The 19010-nt window shown below is 49.6% G+C and overlaps 1 protein-coding gene across 5 annotated transcripts in view; it reads left to right on the forward strand.

Annotated features, from left to right (window-relative positions):
* Window positions 1-2351: 2351 nt before the first annotated feature.
* LINGO1 (leucine rich repeat and Ig domain containing 1) overlaps window positions 2352-19010 on the forward strand; it is a 429045-nt gene continuing 412386 nt past the window's right edge. For all 5 annotated transcript variants that reach the window (XR_010917381.1, XR_010917384.1, XR_010917382.1 and 2 more), the window contains exon 1: window positions 2352-3165. The gene's annotated coding sequence lies outside the window, so the exon portion shown is untranslated. The remainder of the gene's footprint in view (window positions 3166-19010) is intronic.

A 19010-nucleotide genomic window follows, 5' to 3' on the forward strand; every position in this document is an offset into this window, starting at 1 on the left:
GGATGATAGGAGGGAAGGGTGAGAAAAGCAGTGCTATCCCATGAATGGGAGAATAGATGGGGGCTCAGGGGACATGACTTCTAGTCCTGGCTCTGCCACTAACTGTGAGACACGGGCAAGTCATGGCATCTGTTTCCTCTCCCACCTATGGCTGTCTTGGCTACTTAGACTATAAATTCTTTGGGACAGAGACTGTCCCTTACTAAGGTAAGTGCCTAGAACAAAGAGACTCCAGGTGCTACTGTAATACAAACAATAATAATTAATGATAATATATTGCCTGGGGCCACTGTTATATTCCCATAGTCTTTCTCAGTTATGTACATCAGAAAAGGTGGAGAATCTTATAAACCTAGAGAAATACATTATTTCGTTTTGGAAAAACACATAGAGATAACATTGATGTGTGAACAGATCTCAAATTCTATCTAAATAATCAAGCAACTGACTTCTTCTAAAATAAGCGTGAGGATACTTTTGGGATGAAAAGGTGTTTTATGATATTTTCATGCAAAAATTCTGCATGTTTGGGGGGGGGGAAGGAAGGGGAGGTTGCCCGTTTATCTTAGTGCTGTCTTTCGTTTGCCTTAAAAAAAAAAAAAAAAGTCAAAATGAACTTCTGAGGTTGCCACCCACCCCATTTCTTCTCCCCCTTTCCTCAGGGCAAGACCAGCCTATGGGATGATAATATATCATGGAACAGAACACCACACAATTTGGTCATCTTGTGACATTGCAGCCATAATGTTGCGTTGCAGTGTACTTTGTGTGAGTGTGTTTTGTCCCTGTATTTGTTTGTAAGAGAGCCATTATGTTGCCCTCTAGTGGTTGGGCCTGTAGAAATGATACGAGACCCGCTACTAGTGACAGCTAAGGAAAACTGTCTCGCTGAAGTGAGAGGCCTGTGCTTTTGGAGCAGCAAGATTAGAGTTCCAGTCCCAGCTCCCTGTGACTTACCTAGTTCTCCACAGCGCACCGGCCTGCTACAGCATTCCACACAATGATGTTGCACCAGCATGCTTATGACATGGCATGAGTTTGTTTTGCAGTAGGACAAAGAGGGGTGGCCTCCCTGTGGCTGTGAAGCCAAATGAGCTGGGGCTGGCACAGTTCCTCTCAAAGCCTGTCAACAGAAATCAGCCAGAGGGGGCAGGGTGCCAGTGAGTTGTGTGAGGAACTTATTCCCCCAGCCTCACAGGCGCTGGGCAGTTTAGGACTGAACTCAGGGCCTGAGGGTGGCAAACCATTAGGCTGACCCCAATATTTCTGGTGTTGTGCTGTATCATGTTCCCCATCTCTCTTTCTGGGCTGCGGATGAGCGGTTGGCACTGAGGGATGCTGCTGCGTCTGCCCAACGTTGACCTAAAAGTTACATGTACAAAATCATCCTCTAAAAGCCCAGGAATCTGGAGGTGGGGGCTGCTGACATGCTAGAGGGAATGTTGCCTCGCAAATGAGAGGTAACGCTGTGTCAGAAAGATGCTTTTGGGTCCTTCAGAGGAAAGTTGCTGCATAGAGATAAGGAGAATGGTTATTCTGAGTTACCAGGAGAAGTGGTTCTTCTACACTTGTAAAACTTCCCTGCCCTGTTCCTTTGTGTGTCTTGCTCCTTCACGGGTTTGGTCTGCGCCAAAGCCCAGCCAGATATAAGGATGAATGCTATGGATGAATTCCTGGCTCTATAGATGGGAGGGTGGAGGGGGGGTGCCATTGGGTTCAATGAGGCCAGGAGTTCACCCTAGATTCCTGAAAGAGCTTGGGCCTGGGAGGAGGGAAGTCTTTTTAAAACTAAGATGTGGTGAATCTAGTCCATTTCCTCCTGCTCCTGGCAGTAAGGGGACAGGTTGCAGTGGATAAAGCCAAGCATAACATGGGTAGGCAGCTTTTATGCTCTCACCCGCTGTGCCCCCCTTCCCCTCTAGCTAGTCTGTCTTCCATTTATTTAACCCACCAGATTGCCAGTGTTCCTCAGTCCTGATCTGTGGAACCCCCCATGCCTTCTCTCTCCCCATGCTTCCTGCTGATTGCCCAGCACCCTCATTTCTGATGTGCCCCTCCTCTGCTGTCCGGCTCCCAGCCTCCTCAAAGCACCGATTGCTGCTGTTCATCCAGCATCGCCTGTTGGTTTTGGGCTGGGCACAACTGTCCATAAGGACTCGGCTGAGACCATCAAACTCGTGGCACTGATGACTCGAGTCCAGTTCAGAGCCGGGCCTCCAGAGCTGAAAGGCCACGTGCATTGACTCGGGCTACCGCTGGGCTATTCTAGTAAGCGAGGAAATGCGGAAGCCCCCCAAGTTCCGTGACTCCGGGCCACCCCTTAGAGACTAGCCCGGAGAACTCCCTGCAGGGGCGGACGGCCCCAGGCGCTAGAGCGCGGCGGGGCGGGGCGGGGAGCACACCGCGGCCAGCTGTGGCAAGGAGGAGCGGGGAGGCGGCCCCCCGGCCGGTGCTGAGTGGAAGTGGGTGGGCGCGATCTCCTGCCAGCCAGGCTGGCCAGGCTCCTTGTCACAGCGGCCGGGCTCCGCGTGCTGCAGGGATTTGTCCCCGAGCCCCGGAGAGCGCAGCAGCGAGAGCGAGAGCGCGCCGCACCGAGGCCGGGCCGTCCCTCTCCTGCCGGGCGGCAGCCGCTGATGTAACGCCGGGGACGGCGAGAGCCCCAGCGAGCCCCGCCGAGGGACGCGTGACTGAGGCGCAGTTCGGCGGAGCGCCGGCGAGATCGGCTGCGGCTGGGCGGTCCCCGGCCCCCGGACTAGCGGGCAGGCGCAGGCGGGCGGGCACCTGCAGCTCGGGGAGGGGATGAGCTCGCCCAGGCGGCCGCCGGCCAGGAGCAGTAGGGCGCGTCTCCCGCCCCGCCCGGCCAGCTGAGCGCAGGGGAGGAAGGGGAGCGAGCGGGCGACGCGCCGAGAGAGCCAGAGCGCGGCGCTGCGAGCTCGCCCCAGCCCCGGGTCCCGCTGCCTCCGAGCGGGCACTGCCGGGGCAGCCGGACCCTGTCCCTTCCAGCCGAGGCGCCGCGATCCTCCAGCCCGGCGCTTGAGCAGAGACTCCCGCTCCCGGACGCCTCAACGCGCAGCCCGAGCCAGGCGGGGCGCACCTGCTCCTGGCGGCCGGTGCCCCGTGCCCGCGCCAGCAGGAGAGACTGGCGGGGCAGCCGGGACCGCGCCGGTGAGTCTGGGCACGGGGGGGCTGGCGGGCCGGGCGTGGGGCCACCTGGGCGTCTGACTCCGAGCCAGGGAGAGGGGGTGTGTTTGTGTGTACGTGTGTGTAGGGAGGTAGGGGTGTGTTTGTGTGTACGTGTGTGTAGGGAGGTAGGGGTGTGTGTGTGTGTGTTTGTGTGTATGTGTGTGTAGGGAGGTAGGGGGTGTGTGTGTGTGTGTGTGTGTGGGAGGTAGGGGGGTGTGTGTGTATGTGTGTGTAGGGAGGTAGGGGGGTGTGTTTGTGTGTATGTGTGTGTAGGGAGGTAGGGGGGTGTGTTTGTGTGTGTGTGTGTGTAGGGGGGTGTGTTTGTGTGTATGTGTGTGGAGGTAGGGGGGTGTTTGTGTGAGCCCGCCAACAACACTCAGAGGACTTGGAGATGTGGAGAGAGGGAGACTGAAAGCTCCTTGTTGTCTTCAGCGGGGGGGGGGGGGGGGACTTCTCAGTTTGCTTGCTAGTGGGGTGGTTTGTGAAAGGATGGTGTGTGTGTAAACACACAGCCAAGGGATATTGGCTCCTAGTCTGTGGTTCCTGCCAGCACAACCAAAGGCAGCAGGCAAGTGTTGCTAGGTCCGTGGAGAGAGCTGGCACTCTTTAAAGCCCCATGCATCTCCTTTCTTTCCTAATCCTGATGTCCCCTCGTCCCCTTCTTAACCAGCGTATGGCTGGATACCTGTGGGACTCTGGTAACTGCAGAGCACCAAAGGCCTGGTTTTAATTATTTTAATTTTCCCCTGCATGGGCAGGAGTTACCTAGGATCCGTAGAGGCCTGCGAGTAGGGAGAGTTGCCAGAATGTCCCATCAGACTAGCTGACACCCCAAGCAAATCCACAGCTTCAGGCTTGTGGCATGGAGTGAGGAATATCATTTTTTGTCCTGTGACAGCCTGGCATTCACAGCATCCTGATCCAGTAGCACTGCGTGGCCATGGGATAGCCTGCTGCAAGGGGCCCTGATTACAATGCTGTGGGATTTTCACAGCCAACCTCACAACCGCTCCAGTGGAGCCTGGGGTTTGATGTTGATGCATTTGCTAACCTCAGTCCTTGCTCACAAAAGCTCAGAGAAGCTGTTTGGAGAGATCTGCAGCTGGGAAACAGGCCAACCTCCCTCCCCGCACAGCTGACCCCCTTCCCCCTGCAAAAGCCATTCTTTCCTCTCCCCCACGAACCCATTTTTGCTTTGGGTCCAGTTTCAAGGTGACGTGGGCCAGCTGATGGTCATGCTGGATTGCCATTTGGAATGGTATCAATGCAGGAACAAGTAAAACAAGGTGGTTTTGCTAGAATTTGACTTTGAAACTCAAAGGTGAAACTTGGGTGTGTGAACACACAGACTGAACCCAAAGGCAACGTCTGTGTTATGATGGTAGCCCCTACTGAGATCAGTGACCCCTTGGTGCCAAGCATTGTACACTCACGAGAGAGGCCCTGCCCGAGGGAGCTCACAGCATGGGAATACTATATTTCCTATTTTACAGCTGAGGATCTGAGTGACTTACTCAGGATTGTAGAGGGTGCCTGATGGGGAGGTAGGAACTAAATGGAGAGCTCCTGAGTCCTAGCCTAGTGCCTTAACCAGGTGACAATCCTTCCCCCTATGGAAACCCATCCAAAGGGAAGCCATCCACACGTCTCTTGTTTTGACCCACACAGCATCTTCTGTCTTTGCCCCATAAGGCCAAATTGCAAAGGAGGCTTCACCGTGGCACTGTTGAGAAATTGTGTTCTTTCCTCATTTTGATCAAGAGTCATGGAGTCTGTACAGGAGTAGGGTACCAAGACAATGATACAATGGCTCTTCCTCTATTATCAGCTGTGCAGTGGGATTGGGAGATACATTATTCCCAGGTGTCTGCTCAGGATAAATCCACCAGAACAAAGATCTTGGCAGGTGCAAAATGACAGATAATTTTCATGCACCAGAGACTGAGTTGAAAGCAGTTAACTGTCTCCATAGGTGGTGTGCATGAAGGATTCATATTAGATTACAGAAAATCCATGATTCAGACAAATCCAAAATTCACCCGTAGATTTGTGCTGGGGGAACAGGATCGGAGGGAGTTGCCTATTGTACATAGCTCTTTTGCTTTGTTATGGAGGGAAATAGGCACTTAAAATGGGTTATTCCCCCCTGTCCTCTTCCCTGCTATGGAGTTACATCTTAAAGACCTAAAGGCTTTATATAGTGTAATTCCTGGGCTGAGAGCTTTGGGATTGGATGGGACACCTTTCAACAGGGATCTATCTGCAGGAACTCTGATCTGGGTAGGGATCTGGGAGCAGAACCCCACACCCATGCTCTCTCCAGATGGCCTGGCATTTCCAGATGCATAGCTTCCTAGACATTCCCTTTTGCTGGATCTTTTGAGTTGCTGAGGAGTGGAACTGGACCCTGAGAGAGTCTTTGGCCATGCTGTTGTTAGAGAAGCTGCATTTTGCAGGACACACAGGTCAGATAGTCACATGCAGGAACAGAGTGTTCTGGAGACATCTTGCAGGGGATCTATGGCTAGTGGGCCTTAGTATTTGTTCAATGGTTCTCTTTTCCCGCATTCATCGTGTAATCGGCCCCCTAAATAGAAGCTGCATGAGTTTAGGCTCACCCCCCAACTATTAAGAGATTCTCTCCATTCTGATGGCTGCAGATGAGGAACTCCAGGCTTGTAAAGGGCCCTCCAGCTCAGCTAAGATTGTAGGATAGGAACACACACAACATCTGTCTCCTCTCCTCCATGTCCTAGCTGAATCACATTCATTGACCTCCAGGGTGTGATGCTGATCAGATATTGGAAGCACCCTCTGGTGAGCTACTCTCCAGCTGTGGGATCCCAAGGCAGTTACCTAGTTACAGCACAATTAGGTCTCTCTGCAGCCTGAGCCCATCGTGTGTTTGTCTGGGGCAACATAATGAAAAGGAGAAAACTTTTTTTTTGTTGCTCTTCCAGATGTGCCATATGTTGCTCTGCATTTTCATTCATGTGCCTTCCTGGGCAGTGAAAGGAATAGGGTTTAAAGAGATAGTATCTGATTCTATTTCTGCTGGCTTTTAGGAGTGCAGTGAAAACAAGCTGGGTCTGGTGTCACAATGGATAGAAACTGGGGAGGGGGCGGAAGAGGGTGGGAGATTTAGTTATGATTTCTACTTTAGGATCTGGGAGATGGAAAGATCTGAAGAAGGGCCCTAAAAGTAACAGGCTAGTGCTTTTCTACTGTGATAAGTTTCTTTCCTGGCTGGTACCTGTCTGACAGCCCTTGTGTGGACCCCTCTCCCATGGGAAACCTGAATGGTTATATTTATTTAAAAATACAGAAATGAGGTGCCTATTCAAAGTGGGCCCAATGGGTTTGCACCGAAGAGGCTGGCTTCCTAGTTGGGCTAATAGATCAGAGCAGGGGTGGCCAAAGTGCAGCTCTTTTATAGTTAAAGTGCAGCTCACTGAGCCCCCTACATGCCCACCCCACACCTACCAGACCAGACTGGGGAGCTCAGAACTTCTGCCCTGCGGCAGGGTGGTGGGGCTAGATGCTTCTGCCCAGTGGGGAGGGGGATCTCGGGGCTTCAGCCCTGAAGGGAATGGGGTCTCAGGGCTTCTGCCTTGTGGGAGGCATCTGCCGGGACTCAGGGCTTCAGCAGGAATGGGGCTGAAGCCCCGGCAGGCAGAAGCCCTGAACCTCACCTCCCCACTGCAGGGCTGAAGTCCTGAGGCCCAGCAGGCACGCCCCAACTCTTGAACATCTGAAGATTGTTGTATGTGGCTTGGAGGCTCGGTATATTTGACCATCCCTGGATCAGAGCACGCAGATCCTGCACAAAGGCAGTTAGTGTCCCCTGCAAGCTGTGGAAGTGGCTTCCCAGGTGGTGATGTGCATAGCAGTACATCGGGGATAGATGGCTGTACTGGAGGCATGGCTAGTGGAAGTGCACCGAGTATAGATCCACAAGTACTACACCCCACCTTGGACAGAGGCAGTGAGCTGCTTCCACTGGTCCTCCCCCTGGCCTGCTGTGGCCCAACTACAGGAGTTAAACAGCCTGCAACCCATTTTGTGAGTAAGGATTCCTTCCTTCATCCATGCTGTCTCCTGGCACCTTTCTCTTAGGGAGCACAGCCCATGGTTCAGAGAAATGACCGTGCCCATCTGACGGACACTGAGAACATGATGAGCTTCTCCCATCACCAAGTCAAACTAAAGCAGCACAGTCACTCTTGGGAATGTATGAACACCTGTCTCTGTGTAACTGAGAGGGAGGAATTTCTAAAGGTTTGTAGCCTGTTCTAGTGCCCGTTGATGACAATGGAAAGACTCCGTGGACTCCAATGGGCATTGGGCCAAGCTCTTTGCTTGGAAGAACTTCAGAAAGTTTGGATTATCATCTAAAACTTGGATAAACTTTTCTGAGGCTCCCCCTACCAAAAGCTTCCCACAAGCTCCAATTTTCCCTCTTTGATTAAATTAGATTAGAGAATGTCATTCCAATTCAACTTCAGTTTTACTCCGTCTGTACAGAAAGCTCTTCTTGGAAGAGAGCATCTGGGACCAAAAGCAAATATAAAATAGAGCTCTCTGTTTTAATAGAACAGTCCCATCAGCCTGGTATCTGAGCACATCCCAAAATTATAATATACACATAAAGGTTTTTTTCTCTCTCCAGTCTCTGTGGACTGGCCTTTGCTTAGTGTGTATGGCTTTGTAGTGTTGCTGTGGGCAGGCTGGAGCAAGGTGGGTTTTGGATCACGCTCTCTAGCTGCTGAGGTGCATGGTCATCCTGACTTGTTCTAGGTTCACAGACCAGTTGCCGAGGAAGCTCTGCCTCTGGACAAGTTACCTTTTAGGCCGAGTATTCTGTGATTCCAGTGGAATGCAGCTGCCGTGGGAAGTCCTGACCACCTAGTCTGTGGGACTTCTCAGTGGTCTGGGCTATTCCCATTAGCACATAGCCATCCATTTGTGTTGATGGAAGAAGGCTGATTTTTATGACCTGAGTATCTGAGTATATATGTTTGAGAGAAGGCACAGCAGTTTCTCCTTCTGCTCCCCCTGGGAATGCCTTCAGGAGAACTATGGGAGTGGACTACCTGATTGTGGTTTGGTTTATAAAAGGGGCATCTGGGAATGAAGATTGTGCAGCCTACAGGGGTAGACCAGTGGGTAACAATCTTCAGGACCAAACAGGGCTGTTTGGAACAGCACACTGAGGAAGGAAAGTGAAATTCTTATGTACAGGAGCCTGGAGCGGACCATCCCTCCCCTTCAATTTACTAAGTTTCCCTTACCCTAAATATTAACTGCTAACAATTTGCTGCTGGTTTTACCCAGATCATAATGGAGCAGTGGCCTCATGATGGACAGTTTTGTACCCATAGCCGAGATAAAGTGCTTCATCAGGTCAAAGAATCCAGCTCTAGACAAAAGCCTAGTGACTTGGGAGGCTATGGACGTTGCCAATATATGAGGTGATAGCAATCTGCTGGCATGCTCTGTTAGAAGTAGAGACTAAGGCAAGATGCCAGCATTGATGGGTATCCTAAGTGCACATGCTGCAAGAAGGGGTGTGAGACTTGAGAAGGAGAAAGGGAAAGAGGCTGATCTCTCGGGGGTGTCCAAGGAGGATATTTGGGAATAAAAGAGCAACAGCCCAGCAAGAGCTGCCGGCCATCCCAACACCCCCAGGATTGTCCCGGTTCAGTTGGAATGATTTCACATCCTTTCAGGAGGTCAAAGGGCCCCAGAATAACTTGTTGTGATGTGTGACATTGCATCACTACATACTGGTGCTTTCTCCCTTGACCTGGGGATGTTGCACCCTGACTTGCCAGCCTCAGCTTGTGAGGTTGGAATGTAAACGTCACACTGTTGTGACTTGCACTGGACAAAGAAAGAATAGTGGCTACACTAATGCTGTCCACTGCTGAGTTTTGAAATTGCTTGTGATATGAATTTATTTTGATTTGATTTACATCCCGATTAATAAAGAACCTGCCAATGGGGCTTTGGATCAGGCCATAAGGTCTTTTGACCAAAATTACAACTACAGGCCTTAACATATCTGCAAATCCAATAGTTTAGCCCCACCCTTCGCAGGCAAAATTAATCAACCACGGGCTTAATAGATCACAAAATAAGCTATTTGCTCCACTGAACAAAAGAAATGAGGGCCAGATCCTCAGCTGTGCAGATAGGTAAGGCTCCACTGAGGTCAGCGCTGCTATGCTGATTTATGGTGTGGGCACTGTACAGCATGTGCAAATACAGTTCAGGATTGCTGGGAAGTGTCAGCTTCTGTGACTCTGGGGGTTTGGAAGGGAAGCAACCAATGTCAGAGATTGTAAACCAGTCCCCAGCCTGCTTTGACATTGGTATGACAATCAGAAATGCCACCTGCATTCTCTATGCATTAAACATTTGCTTAAATATTAGTAAAGAAGTTCCTCTGACTGTTAAAGCACTACTGACATTGGACTCCCAGGTGGCCAAAAGGAAAGAAACGTGACATCCAAATTCAGAAATGCTAGTCAGAGCTGTGCTGAGCTTGCCCTTTGATTTTGCATTCCCTATTATAAGGCATGTTTAAAATGTGTGAACTTCAAAGGCCTCTTTATTTTTAATACCATTGCAATAAGTGGCTCAGGAAGCAACTGGGGTCTCAGTGAGTGCTTGATTCTTATCTAGATTGGACCTATGGAGTGGAATGATTAAACAAGCTCCTTTTATCGGACTGGCATGTGATTGGCTGTGAGAGATACCAAGGAGACATGCTGAGTGAATTCATTAGTGTGTCTGTGGCACAGTGGCAGATTGAAGTGGGGTATTGAATGGATTAGTTGATCCAGGCCACCACATTTGTCAGAGGGCCCCCCAGTCTTATATCTGACCCCCACATCAGAAACACATGACTGGGCTTCATAGTTTTTGGATGAACTGCAGCATGGTTAGCCTTGATGCAGAATTGCATGGTTCTTGATAGAGATCAGCACTGTAATAATACAGTATGGGTATTCCTGCCATCCTCTTGTCTTACACTCCCACCCCCATCATTTCCCATCAGTGCTGGCCTCACGTACATCTAGAGGAAGAGGAAGAAGAAGAATCATTTCTCTGTTTTTTCCTCTTTCTCTCCCAAACTCTCCCTTTCCAGAGAAGAGCTACTGACCCTTTGCTGATATCAGGGCTAAGGGAATGGAGGGGAAGGAGTTGAGTTTCCATTTAGCTGAAGTAAGGCAAGGCAAAATGTTACTCACTAGAGATGGACCTGAAGCAGGCCCCCAGATTCAAGCACCTCAGAGCACCCAATCCCTGATCCAGACCTGACTTCACAAAGTAGCCCCTAACAGTTGGACTCTGGGTCCCAGTACTGAGGCCCGAGTTCTTCCCCAATAATAACAAGAAGTGAGTGGTTCGCAGTGACAAAGATGTAGCGCAGGGAGAACGAGAGGGGAAAGGTGACACTGGGGCGTGGCCATGTTCTGGGGGTGAAGGAGATCATGGGACTATGAGAGGGGAGGAGGAGGGTGGAATGGAGAAGCATCAGGCCTGGTGAAGGAAAGACGAGTGAGGAAGGACGAGCTTTTGAGAGGCCAGATCACTGCCCTGATATCCCGCTGCCAGGCAGTGGCCAGTGTTAGCTGATGCTTTAGAGGGATGGAGGAGATTTACTAGACAGCAGGAAGGGAAGGAAGCAGACCAAGCTGGCATGTTAGCATCAATAGCAAAGGACACCTTCAGCTAGTCACTGCCAGCCTCCTCAGCTGCGGCCGACCATATGTAGCCCAGATGTTTGTGAGAGGGGGCGGAGTGGCAGAGATGCCTCCAATCTGCGAGCCGACTCTTGGAGACAGGCAGGCATCTGCTCTTCACATCCCCACTCCTGCTGAGCTGGAACCAGGCCGAGCTGGGCCAGACAGCAGTCGGGGCCTTTCTCACTTCAGGTTGGGTTGGGTCATGGAAGGGAAAGCTCTCTGCAGGTGGTGTGAATCTATCTGCCCTGTTACCAAACAGGACTGAAAGCTAGTAGAATCCAGTGTGGATCCCGATGCCAGGAGGACTCTGGTGTCACTCTATTGTGGGGTAAGGCCCCAGTCCTCAGAGGCATTCAGGTGTCTAACTCCATTGAAGGCCTGGGCCTAACTCCAGTGACTGCAGTGGCATCTGTAACTGGGTCCTCTGCTCCTTTAAGGGCCAAGAGACTTGGTGCCAGGCATCCCTGTTTGATTATCCGATCACTTGGGATGGGGTCAAGTGATCCCTATCAAGGGGAGAGCTCAGATGGAATAAATCTGCAGGAGACAAGTGGGTTCCTCTGGCAGACCCTGGAGCAGGGGCAGAGATGCAAAGGCCCCATAGCCTGCTTTGGCTAGGAGAATAGCTTTGTTTGTGAGTTTTGTGTTTGAATAATAAACTCAGTCCTGAGAAGAAGGTCCTGATCCAGGCTCAGGATGTGGTGTCAGTCCCCCCTGGGCTGGGGGGGGGGGCGGGTCTGCAGTCCTACAGAGTCACTCCTGAGGTATGCTTGTGTGGGGTCAGAATCAGGCCCAACTGGTCTAAGCTCAGTCCTGCTCTGACTCTTTTTCCTCACCGGTTCACAGGAGGAGCTGCTCATCGCAGGCAGGGTTGCATTGGAATCGAAGCAGAGAGTACAACTCTCATTTAAAGCAGATGGGCCTAAGCCGCAAACCGTGGATCTAGTTCTCAAAACCCCTAAAGCCTTCAGAGTGTCTTTGGATCTGACACTTTGGTTTGGGCCCCATTAAAAGTCCAGGCACTGCTTGTGAAATTCAGAACTGGATCTGGGTTTGCATTTTGAACTGCCCTGAAATTCATGGCTCTGTAGATTCATGGATCTAGGTTTGGTTCAACCTGCCTTTAGTTTCAAGGGGTTATCCCTTAACATTTAATGGAAATGAGATTGTCCGAGTGACTGCCTGAACTGTGCTCCAGTAATTAATTAGCTCAGGACAATGTATGGGAGGTAGTGGGGTGAGGAGAAAGGGAACTTGCCAGCTGAGAGGTAAAGCCCTCAGATGACCATTTCTCATTAAAACATCAATATCACAAGCACTGGGGTATTAGTCCCAGTGTCCTTGTGAAATTCCGACACGAGTCATTGCATTCTGCCTCCCTAAAACTTCTCCTGCTGTTTCCATTGCATTCCTGCACATCCTCTCCTGCGGTGCAGTTCTGATGTATGCTTGGGTGGTCTGCTCCTGCTCCTAGTGAAGTCAAGGACAGCGCTCCCATTGACTTGAAATGCATGATCCATTGCCAGTTTAACAGCGACTGTGCCCTGCTGCTAAGGGGCACACTGTGTTGCAGAGGCACCTGTGATTCAGGCCTTGGAGGGGTGATCCTTGTAGTCCTGTATTTATAAAGTGTTTGGGGATCCTTTGGGGTGAAAGGCTATATGAGTCCCTGTCCTCCAGCAACGGGATAACAAATATACTATATTTGTGGGAGGGGTGTGTGCGTGAAGGATTCTTCTTCTTTATAAAAATATGACTTATTTGTAGATTTCATGGCTGGGGCACAATGATGAGCGCATCTGCTACCATCCCTTTGGCTTTATGTGCTGCCCTGACTGAGAAAGGCCTTGTCACACTGGGAGAAACTTTTAAATGGATATAATATTTTACAACCCTCCCATTAAACTGTCCTGTCCGTTTCCTTCCCCATCATTGCCAATTACCAAGACACTTGCTTGTGTCTGCACAGACAAAAGCTGTCTCCTCTATAAGGAGCTACTGCCTCTGGTACAGCTCCCTCAGTAATGCTTTCATAAGGCTGTGTTTATGGTGTCGCCTTTCTGTAGTGCAGAAGTGATTCTGAGGTCACCAGCATTGCGTTAGGCCTGCGGGTTGGCTGGAGCTAAAATCCTGTGTGTGGTTGCTCTGGCTTTGGGGCTAGTCCCCATCACTGCAGGAATACTCTGTGGTTGTGCATCGTCATTTGTGTTACAATACTGCCCGGCAGTCCCCACCGAGAGCAGAGCTCCATTGTGCTAGGCACTGTACATGCATGTAGTAAGAGACATTCCTTCCCCCTAAGCACTTGCCATTGAAATAGACAAGACAAACAAAGGGCAGCGGGAGGGGAAACACAGGCACAGAAAGTGATATACCCAATTTCACTCAGTAAATTAGTGGCAGACGTAGGAATAGAACGCAGGTCTCCTAGGTCCCAGTCCAGGGCTCTACCTGCTAGGTTCAAACACTGAGGACACTTAAAGATCTCAGCAGCCTCAGCCACTCTATCTCACTGTCTCCAGCGGCCATCAGTGTCCCAGGCATTATGCTGTCATAGGTGAGCCACGTGCAAGGCATGGTGAGGCCCAGGTGTTGGTGCATGAGTTCTGCATGGAGGAGGGGGGAGCGGGCAACAACAGAAGAGTAAAATCTTTGAGGGACACATGCCCCCTGCCTCCCTGCGGTCCAACTGGCTGCTCTGATGCTCTTCAGTCACATTGGCTCTTAAGCAAAACCTTGGTGACAGGCCTGCAAATGGAGGCATCCTGGTGCCCCCAAAACTCTGACAGGACAAGCATGACAGCCCCTCTCTCAGGTAAGCCAGCAGCTCTCCCCCACTAGTACCACAGGCCCCTCTCTCAGGTAAGCTGACAGCTCCTCTTCTCTCTGGTACCACAGGCCTTTCCATTGTGGAGCCCTGCTGCCCACTGGCGCCACATGCTGATACTTATTCCCCCACTTTTCTGGGAAAGCGACTGCCAGTAAGAGTAGGCCTAGTTCCCCTCAGTGCTTCAGCAGTGCCCTCCCCCCACCAGGAATCCTGTTTCAATGTTAGAGAGAAGGATATTCCAGTACCTCGCTTCCGAAAACAGTCACCAGGGGCTTTGCTAGATTGGCTCAGCTCCTGCTTCCTCCTAGTTCAGGGGCCTGTCTGTGATGGGGCCAGCACCAGATGTCTCCGAGGATGGTGTAAGGACCCCAAACTAGCAGCTGTGGGATAATCTGCCTCCCCACAGCGGTCTCATCCTGGTCTCCAATAGAGATCAAGGCCTGAATTACAAGGTTTAATATCGCTTCCAAAATGTATATGTCTTTAATTGTAACAACTGGATATGTTTGGAGGTTTTAAGCTTTCCCCAGTCCCTCCAGCACCAGGCATTCCCATCTGCCCATGGAAAGGGAGAAAGAACAGTGCTTCGGCCTATTACCCAATGGCCCCTGCTGCCTCCATTCCTGCACTTCTGAGGGTGGCCCCTGCCTTTTGTCATCCCCTCCTTGGGCCGAGGCAGAGCAGGAAGCAATCTATCCTGTTCTAGACAGGGTCTTATCCTGTGCCCATCACTGTAATATCTGAAAGTCTTTGGGCTCATGACATGGTTCAGATCTCTGTTTTCCTGAGAGGAGGGAAAGCCTCAGGGAGCAGTTGACTGCCTTCCGATTAAAACCGGTTCCTTGGCTAGAATCCTAAATTTAGATCAGGGAGACCTGGGGATTTACAGGAGAGCTGTTCTCCTTTGCGAGAATCCCCTGCCCCCCAGCACTGGGAAGAAATTAGTTCACACAGGGGCCAGCTTTATTCTCTTAGCCATTTGGCTTGTGAGATAGGTGGTAGCTCAAGAGCTTTATAGATTCCTGGATATTCTTGGCATGAAACTTAGCCAGGCCCTGCAGCTCTTTCCTTGCCAGGCCCTGTGGTCTAATCCTTATTGCTTCTGAGAAACATTTGTCTGGACTCCATTCTCCCAACTCTAGCTTTAGTATCAATTTGTATCTTTAAACAGAAAGCATCTCTTTTAGGTTAATTGTTTTTTCCTTTGTGTTTACTGTGGGGATTAATGAGGAACTGCAGCGTAAGGAAAATCTGAAACAGCTTCTTGTTTATTGTTTAATTTAGGAAAATGCTACTGAAGAGTGAGTGTCAGCCTGCACTGTGCTGCAGTTTGTTCTGAGTCGCTAGAACGACTCTCAGTGGGAGAGGACTGGGGAGGTTTTAACTCCCCTACAGGCACTGCGTCTACCCCAGGCCTCACAGCGATTCCTACTGGAAGATGCTGGCCTGGCATAATTATGAACGTCCTGAGAACTGGTGCTCTTATATTGTCCTGTGCTGTGAGTGATTCCCAGCAGAGTAGTTCTGCCCGCCCTATAGGTGTTCTATGGCATTCCTAACTCATGCTAGCAGAATCTAGAACTCATTCAGTTGTGACCTCTCCAAAGGCGCCAGCTCTTTTGAATTAAATGGGGAAGTGCAAGCGGTGCCTTTGCTGCTCCACGATAGTAGAGTTTCACAGATGGCAGAATGGGGAGTGCTGTATAATCAAAACCTCATGTGCCTGGCGGTGAGCTAGACCAATGGTTCTCAACCAGGGGTACGTGTACCCCTCGGTTACAAAGAGCTCTTCCAGAGGCCACATCAATTCATCTAGATTTTTGCCTAGTTTTATAGTAGGCTAAAATGCACTAGCAAAATCAGTACAAACTAAAATTTCAACTGGACAATGACTTGTTTATGCTACTCTACATACAATACACTGAAATGTAAGTACAATATGTATATTCCAATTGCTTTATTTTATAATTATATAGTAAATATGAGAAAATAAGCAATTTTTCCAGTCATAGTGTGCTGAGACTCTTTTGTATGTGTATGTCTTGATTTAGTAAGCAAGTAGTTTTTAAGTGAGGCGAAACTTGGGGTACACAAGACAAATCGTGAAAGGGGTATAGTTGTCTGGAAAAGTTAAGAGCCACTGAGCTAGACTTACCTTTTGCAGCAGACTGGCAATTTGGTGGCAGATTCAGGTACATTCCAAAATGGAGATTTCTATTAAATGAAATATTAGAGTAAATAATACAATCAGCAGGATGTTTAATTTTCATTGGAATTCAATTAAGGTTGCCCTGCTTGTGAAATGTCGCTGTGCTACAGATAAGTGGCAAGGGGTGGATTTGGTAGCAGCAGAGCACAGAGGATCCTTGGTATAACTCTGATTGTAAACAAACCTGAGCTGCTTTTGAGCAGCTCACTAAATGAAGGCAAGGAAATTGAGTCTGGCCAGCCCCCTGGGATGCTGACTCCCCGCAATATCAGAGAAAGGACGGGAAGCCGGCACTGTGATGCCTTGGAAGTTTTAAAGAAAGGAAAAGAGAATAACGTATTTGCAGCTGTTGCCTAGCTCAGCTGCCCGGTCCTTTGCTGAAGCATCAAAGACTGAGAGAGAGAGCGCCATTCTCTGAAGGTGTCACATGTTAGTTCCATAGAGACCTGAGGAGGAGGAGCAGGGAGAGAGAAAGAGGCAACTGTTCTACCTGAGCTGCAAAGGGGCTCAAAATCAGCTCTGGCTGGAGTCCCCATCCACCTGTGAACCATCCACATGGGTTTCTGGCAACTGGCTTTTGTTCTTTCTGGGTATGTGACACTTCTGTCTGGCTGCTGTTCCCATGATGCGCATAGGGCCGGGTTTGTTGAGAGAGGCCTTCTTGTATCCCCTACTGGCAAGAAAATCTGTATTGGCAATTGGATCAAGAGAGGCTGTATTGATTAGCATTAATCTTATTATTTGTGCTGCAGTAGTGTCCCTCGGGATCTGGGCCTTACCATGCTAGGTGCTGCTGGGCATTTCAGTTGAGCTCTTGTCCTAGACCCATTGTCTGTGACTCTGATCAGTGTAATACCCTGGGCACATCCCCTCCAGATTTCTTGCCAGACCTTTGGAAGAGGTCACTTCAAAGTCATCCCAGGTTTTATTCTGGGGCTAGTGTATGCTGGGATAGGACTTTGGGGGTTTAGCCACAGCTGTGTGGATTTTCATACAATGCAGACATGATCAGTAGAGCTCAGAATTGTGTTCTTCAAGGCACTGAGACTTGATGGTGATTTAAGCTGCTGTCAGTAGCTGGGTGTTTTGTTACATAATCTTGTGATCTACTCATTGCTGTGTTGAGTTAGCAAAGTAGGCACAGTTCCTCCCTAGAATAAGAATATAATCATGAGCTCAGTAAACACGAGAACCACATCTGCGTAGAAGCGGGAAAGGTACAGAGGCAGCTCCCCTCCTGCTACTGGGGTATGGTTGCCACACAGGTTCCCTTTGTCCCTGAAACTTGAAGAAGAGAGCCACTCCTAAACTTCCTCTGGGTTTCTTTCTGAGACGGGGTCTCTCACATCTGGGAAGAGCTGGAAATACCCACTCAGCCAGCTCACACATTAACCCTTCTATAGTTCCCTTGGGAATTGTCTTATCCTTCCTCTTGGCTTCCCCAAGGGTTCTCCCCATCTTACCAGGGGAAATAATGGATGTTGCTGGCAAACTGAGCTCCCTCCAGAAGTCTGAGTGAGTCCTAGATTTTCAGACTCCTATTGACGTCAGCTGGAACTTCGGCACTTCTGAAAATCGGGCCCACGTTCCAGGATGCCGGGTGGCAGGTTAATTCCTCCTCTAAATATCCCAATCAGTGGGAAATGCTTTCTGATAACATTAGCTCTGGGTTTGTGGCATAGTCCAGTTTTACGTAGGGAACTTCCCCTGTTATCTGAATTTCCTTGTACCAGCAGAGTGTGGTGAGTTGTTCTGAGAATGAGAGGAAGAGAGACTTCAGTACCATACAAGACCCATTTCTTCTCTCCCTTCCCAGTTTTCCCATTTTTATTTGTATGTATCTGACCAACCTGTATTTGGCTGGTCATTGTTTGGGTGATGAGGGTCTATTTTCCCTGTGGGTCCCTACTGCTCTAATGTTACATATCACACACAAGTCCCATCACTGAAACATGCTTTATTCTCTGCAGTATCACTGACTCCCTACTGTGGACAAGGCTACCTAGTGCTCCTGCCTGACTCTGTTGTTTTACTAACATCTTCAGTTCTGGGATGGCCTGTGCAATGCCCTGTCCGGATTCGGTGGTGATTATAAACAGTGAAATTTGCGGTGCTCACAGGCAATAGAGTGCTTTGTGCTTCTGTGATCACAAGAGTGTTCCATCTGTGCAAATACAAATAGGTTTACAGATATACAGCATGGTCTGTGAGTCACACCCAGACCAGCCCGTTGAGAACATTTGCAGGATGCTGTGCAAACCAGAGCAGGGAGGGTCTGCACAGCTGTATAGGAGATCAAGTCAGAGGACTAGAACAGGAAAGAGGGAGGGGTAGAGGGTATTTCTAGAGGAGAACTGCTGGAAAGAGGTGCGCGTGGTGGATGCTGCAAAAAATCTCTGTGAATGCTCATTCCAACTTTTCAACAAATTGACTTTGATTCTGTTCATCTTCCCCCTTTTGGGTTGACATTTCACAAGTATCCATGAGCTTCACTAATGCAACTGTTGGTAGAAAAACAAATGCCAAGTGCGACTAGTCACTGAAAGTGATTTTTCTAATCACATAACCAACAAAGTGAACATTTCAAACCACAAGCAGCAAGCTTTCCACTTGAATAGGCAATCCACGCTGGGACTGGTTAGCTGTGAGAGACAAGGTGGGTGAGTGATACGTTTTATCAGACCACCTTCTGGGGCCCTTCCTCAGGTCTGGAGAAAGTAACCACAGTTGCTTAGTTGTATAAGTCATTCAGCTGGGGGAGAAACAATGCCACGTGATTGATGTTTCCAAACAACATGAATGGTGAATATTAGCAATGAACTATTTGCTGGCCTGTTGCAGGCCAAGAAACTAATGAAACTCACAAGTAACTCTGTCTGATGAATACACTGGAGAACTTTGCAGTTTGTTGATGGAGAGAACAATGGGTGAATTTTGTTGAATAACCTGTTTATGTATGATCCTCTCAGCTCTGCTGGAGAAGGGATGAAAGGGAGGAAGGCAGAGACAAAGTCAGCTGGGATCCTTATGGCCT

Source organism: Emydura macquarii, unplaced genomic scaffold (assembly GCF_026122565.2).
Source record: "Emydura macquarii macquarii isolate MOO-44397 ecotype Brisbane River unplaced genomic scaffold, CSIRO-AGI_Emac_v2 contig_3451, whole genome shotgun sequence".
NCBI classification, from domain to species: domain Eukaryota; kingdom Metazoa; phylum Chordata; order Testudines; family Chelidae; genus Emydura; species Emydura macquarii.